This window comes from Macadamia integrifolia, chromosome 3 (genome assembly GCF_013358625.1).
Source record: "Macadamia integrifolia cultivar HAES 741 chromosome 3, SCU_Mint_v3, whole genome shotgun sequence".
Classification (NCBI taxonomy): domain Eukaryota; kingdom Viridiplantae; phylum Streptophyta; class Magnoliopsida; order Proteales; family Proteaceae; genus Macadamia; species Macadamia integrifolia.
This window is the reverse complement of record NC_056559.1, coordinates 31140764-31147070: the sequence shown is the minus strand read 5'-3', so window position 1 is coordinate 31147070 and position 6307 is coordinate 31140764.

Below are 6307 nucleotides of genomic sequence, written 5' to 3'. Positions count from 1 at the left end.
CATCTTCAATGGGGTTTTATAGACTTCCCTTGTATTATGTGGCCACACACCTTACATTCCGCACGCGGCAAGGAAAAAAGCAAACCAAGTGAAAAAAAAAATATATATATATATATTTATATAAGCTAGCTAGAAACCTAGAACCCATCCAATCACATGCCTCTATCTCCGTTTCAATACCTCATGTTGTAGGAACTTTTTTTCACATTCACAATTTAAAATCTTATAATTGCCACGTGGTAGATCAGATGAGATCAAAATTTTGTGAATTCGTAAAATCCCTATCTGATTTTGATTAAGTCGGATTTGAACTTAACTGGATCCCATTTTCGGTTCTTGTCAATTTCCACTTCAAAAAATCAAGCTTCTTCTAGGGTTTAGGCCAATTCCAACAAATTGTAATTGGAAGTAGTGAAGGTTGATTCAGTCACCTATTCTGCTTCCTCAAACAATGCCCTTGGTGCCTAATCATACATCAAGTTTCAATCTTATATCGTAGTTCTTCATGTGGCAAAACATACAAAGTTTCGAAAATCCAGGGTCACTGAAGTATACATAGTAATGATTGAAGTACCTTAGACATGCATGAAATGCATACCAATATACAAGAGAATATTTGATCAAATTACTCTGAAATTTAATATGTAACTAATATTGATCATAACCTTTCTACGAAAATGGTATAGAAAGGTTTCCTACAAGGGACATGTCGGAACCTTTTTCCTATAAATATATCACCGACCTCCCTATGGTTTACAGATTGGGAAAACATATTATTTCACGGAGAAAAAAGTGGAATCACTTCACTACAGTATTACAATAAAGTCATACCAATAGTGTTAGATTGAATCACTCCAAAATCAAAACATAATAAATTAGTGAGAGAGACCTTACAATTTCCTTTCTTCTTATTTTACTTTCTATTGGTTGCTAACTTATAAGGCAAGATAGCTTTATATATATATCATAACAGCCACATGGTACAGCCACATGGTACGTTCTTTAACATATCAAGTGATACTGCAATTCAACTCCTTTTCTATATTTTATTTATGGATACATATAGTTAATTAGTTATCCTTGGCTGTCTAGTTGAAAGAGACAATGATCTAGCTAAGAACCCAAATTAAACGATAGAATTTTCTTTTAAATCCATTTATATATAAGGTAAAAGTTCATTTAGATAGTCTGTCATGATAAGTTTCTGAGGACGGTTGACCTTTTTAAATCATTAGGACTGTTAGGTGAATTGTGTGCCTTATGGATTAGTCATGTGTACAATTCTAGATTCAAATTTAATTAATACCTACACATGCAGCCACACCCACTTATGATTTTGCTTGTATCATAATTGGTTCATTTAAGTAATCAATCCTCATATACTAGGCATGATCTCATTTATGAACGATTGATTGAATACCATGATTGGCTCGTTTCATTGTGTGGGAAAAAAAAAAAAAGATAATTAAATCATTTTATTAAGGAAAAATTAAGATAGTCACAGAACTAGAAGGAGGACTGAATTCCATGTAAAGGCCAAACCCTTGGAGAAGAAATAGGCCCTCCACCAAGCCAAAAGTGCTAAGGCTATGTTTGGTTGTGAGGGGAACAAAAAGGAAGGGAAGTGAAATTTTCATACTTAAAAAAGAAATATATGTAATCATTACCCTTGTGACTTTAACATTAATTTCAAATCATTCCATATTGGTTATAAAATTTTACTTTACTTTGCATCCAAAACCCTTTGCTATAATATGTAAAATAAAAATTACATGTAAAATACAATATTATTAAATATGATTACAAAAATTAAATAATTTATACAATCATATGGGGTAATAACCATAAACATTTCTTTTTAAAGTATGAAAATTTCACTTTCCTTCCCTTTAAATTTCCATTACAATCAAACGGAGCTTAAGGGATTTCAAAACCCCAAAACCACAAAGTACCAATCAAAGAAGACGATAAGAACTTATGCTAACCAACGGACCAGGTGACACGGGATGGATATCCCAATTGTCTTTGATAATCGTCTAATTAGAGCGGGTCATGTTCCTGAAGATGTGGTAATATCTTTCCTTCTAGATGTAGGCAATGGTACTCTAAAAGGTCAGTTTGGCAGTACTCTCAAAAATATAATTAATCCCTTCGAAAAATTATTATTTATGATACAATTGTGGATTATAATATAGGATTTTTTATTTTTCTGCCAAATTTCTTGAAACAATTTAATTATTTTTTAACGTCCATGTTGACCTAATTCTTTGATGCATCACTGATACGCAGATCACTTGAGTGAAGTACAAGGCTTATTATGCTAAAAAAAAAAAAAAGGAAAAATCATTTAAATTCACTGCACATTTGACAAATTGCAAATCATATAAATCAAGTCAAGCAACAAGTTAAATAATTGAGGAGCCACCCTCGCTTTCTCTTAAGGTCTCCTAGCATACATACAAAAAAGGGAGAGGGATGGGGAGGGGGTGTGTTGTAGGAGCTTATTCTACAAGCTTATCCGAAAAATTTCAAGGTTTTCAAGGTGATGTATTTTTAGGATTTAACTTGATTTGTTAAAGTTGAATTGACTTATTTTGTTATATTAGTATTATTTAGGTAAGAGAATGCTACCCATTTACTTGGCCACTACGTCAATGCATAGACCAACGAGATGACGTATGGAGATATCTACAGCTCATTAAACAAGGTGACGGAGCAATGCAATCTTTTTGTGCCCGCATAAACTCATACAAGCAGGTAGTTTTCTTTTTCTAATATTTTTATATGAAATTTATTAGAACTAGAAAGGACCTTAAAATTTCTATACAAACATTTATTTATATATATATATATATATATATAAAAGTTAGCTGCACAAAAGGAGATGAGAAACTAATACAAGCTAGACAACACAGGCTAACAACTCCCATACAGTCCTCACATGGTGACAATTCTCTCCGTCATGGATTTGAAAAAATGAGATTTCTCTATTTCATATCATTTTTCTCTCTCTCTTTTTAAATATGTTAAATTTATTGGTGGAATAACAACTCAATAGTTTGCTTCATTTTTTTAATTTTTATAGCTCTTATCTTAATGAAATTCATTGCTGATTTTTAGCCAAAATAAAAAACTAAAAAAATAAAAATAAAAACTAGAAAAATGTGAAATACCATTCATTTACTGTACAAGAAAGGATTTAAATATTTAGCCAACCACGTGCGTGTCAGATTAAGGAATGAGGAAGGGAACCCTACACTTCCTTTCACCTGGTATGGCTGATCATTCATTCTGAAAAAATGTTTTTGTGCTTCCCAGGCTTGTCCCTGAACCCTCTTTTTCTGTTTTTTTGCAATAAATTGATATCGATAAGAAAATGTCACATTGTTCTTCTATGTATCTTTGAATTTTCATACATCTAGGTTGTATATATGCCTACCCCAAAGGTTTTTCGCTTGGGTTGTTAAAATAAAACCGAATCAATCAAACCGACTAAACAAACCCGAACCAAATTGAACAGATTCTATGAGGCTGGCTTCAGTTTGGGATATTGCGAAACCAATTGAAAATCGGACCACATTGGACCAACCAATTAACTAAGTTGAAATTGATACAAAACTGATTAAGAAAAAAAAAAAAAAAAGATGCAAATAGCAAACCCAGAAACCAGAATTACAAAATAGAAGAAAACTCTATGTTTTTTTTTCCCCATAATATATATATATATATATATATATATATAGTAAATTCAAATTGAGCTGGACAAACCCAATATCAAACCAATAAAATAAACTGAAATCAAATCAGATCGAAATCGAAATCAAACATTTTCTTATTGGGTCGTCTTTGATTTAATGCAATTTAACTCAAAAATCAGACAAACCCACTGTTTGACACCCATAGCCTCTTTTAAGTGATTTTATCCTCATAAATAACAGGCTATTTAAACATGTAGATCTCAGAACTACCATCATGTTCCATCTCCACCACGAGTCCATCAACCCTAGGACTGGATAAGTCTCAGATCAATACACAGACGGGGCGAAGTGATCTACAGTAAATGGGCCGACCTGCAGCCTTAGCCAAGGAAAGTATGATGCTACACAAGCAGGTTAATGATTTGTTTGTTGAACATTCGCATAGATGTCTTCTCAATGCAACCATTTGTCTTGTAAAATTTGAAGTTTTATTCTTTAGAAAAAAAAAATCATTATGATTAAAAAAAAAACAAAAACAAAAACAAAACTGGGGAACGTACAAATGAAGAGTAGGTCCATGATAATTTAAATATCATATTTTTTTAATGATTTTTTCTTTTTTCTTTTTTTTTGATAAAATTTTGTAAGTAGTGTGGATTAGGTTCTCCTATGAAACTGATGGATTCTATGTGTGTAAATCAAATTGTACAAAAATGATTCTCATATCTAATCCATACTCTTTTGTAATGATAGGGTTTTCGCATGTAGATATTAGTTGGATTGTACAATTGCTTCTATTGGTCAATGAAAATTTCTGTCGTGTTTCTTGAAAAAAAATGCATATTCATAGTACACTTTTTGTCAGAAATTTATTAATTGACATATTAAAGAATGGGGGGAAAATACTAAACTAAATTAGGATCCTGATAATATACATAAGAGGCTCCCCCAGCTGCTTGGGAGGAATATTGCCAGCTCCTTTTTTAACTTATTCATTATATGAATTAATATTTGATTGCTTCATTTTGGAAGAAGAAACCATACCTATATCATAATCAAAATCTTCTTTAGAAAAACCATTGGCGATTCCTTCATCATTCCCAAGAACAACATCTTTGTCAAACCATTAATGCAAAGTTTATTCTAAACACTCACGTTTAGAACAAAACAGAGAAAGGGTTAGAAGGTATAAGGGCTTTTGTCACATTATAGAAATTTTTTGGACCTCAACATGGAAGCATGTATGAGGGCTTTTGTCACCTTACTACCTAATGTACTGTTCATGTTAGTTAGAGTTTGATGGTTTTGAATGGAAAACAGATCAAAGATTCAAAATCACTAACAATTTTTTTAACATAAATTATTTTTTTGATACTATGCTTAGATGAGAAAACTGATCAATTCACATTGTTCATTTAGTTAAATTGTCCATAATGGTCTTGTCGAACATATGAGATTTTGCTACTATTTCTTTTGTGTGGTTTTTTTTTTCTTCTCTAAATCTTCGCATGCTGACAAGTTCCAGCTTTTCTTGTATTTTCTTGTTGTTCGGTTTTTAATACAAAAGATTTTAGCCAAAAAAAAATATTTAAATTTCCATTTATTTGTTAATTTTAGTACTATAACAATATTTACTAAGAAACTAAGTCTAAATTCTAATACGTACATCTATTATTCCTATATGTGACAATATGGTGATATGGCAATTCTAACACTTGGATGGAAGGAAAAGACATGGCTGGAGGTAGTTTTGTGTCACATTTTTCTATTTTTTTTGGGTAAAACGTTGGGTGTCAAATTTCAAAACCTAATTCAATAAAAAACTCTCTGATACATCCCAATTAAAGTCAAGAGAATCTTTTTTTTTTTTGGTAAAAGTCAAGAGAATGCTTTGATATAGGACAATGCCCACATGTAGTCTTTTATTTATACCATAATCTTAGATATTTTGAGCTCCAGATTTCCATATGGCAAATTATGATAAGCCTGGAAGTTGACATTTGAGTATGGAACCAAGGGGTCTGCACACAATTTTGGCCTTAGTTGATCCATCATGTGATAGTTGTTGGCAAATAAAAGAGTTTGGGAAAAGCTGTTAAAATGTAGGGACTGGACTTTCTATTTAATATAGGGAAACTCAATGCACAATAAAAAAAATATATATATATAAAATAAAAGAAGAAGAAGATATTCATTTATAAATAGTAAGATGCCTTATTTTTATAGTTTTTGTATTACTTCATCGGGAATCTGTCTATAACCAAGGTGGTTACAAACTGATTATTGTAAATATCTTTTCTTGCCTTTTAACCTCTGATTACATTTTTTTTTTTTTTTATTTACATTTAAAGTGAGTTTTTTTTTTTTACTAGTTTTCCACTCTCCTCTCTATCACTCTATCTCCCCCTCCTCCTCCCTCTCATCTTTCGCTCTTCCTCTTCCTCATTGGCTCCAACTTTGATCCCCTTTTTCAACTTCTCCCCTTCCCCCTTCCCCCTTCCCCCTTCCCTTCCCTTCCCTTCCCTTCCTGCTCTCCCAATCCTTTTCGACGCATCTCCACTACAAATTCTCACTATTTATCCATTATCACCACTTCCACCCCACTTTTA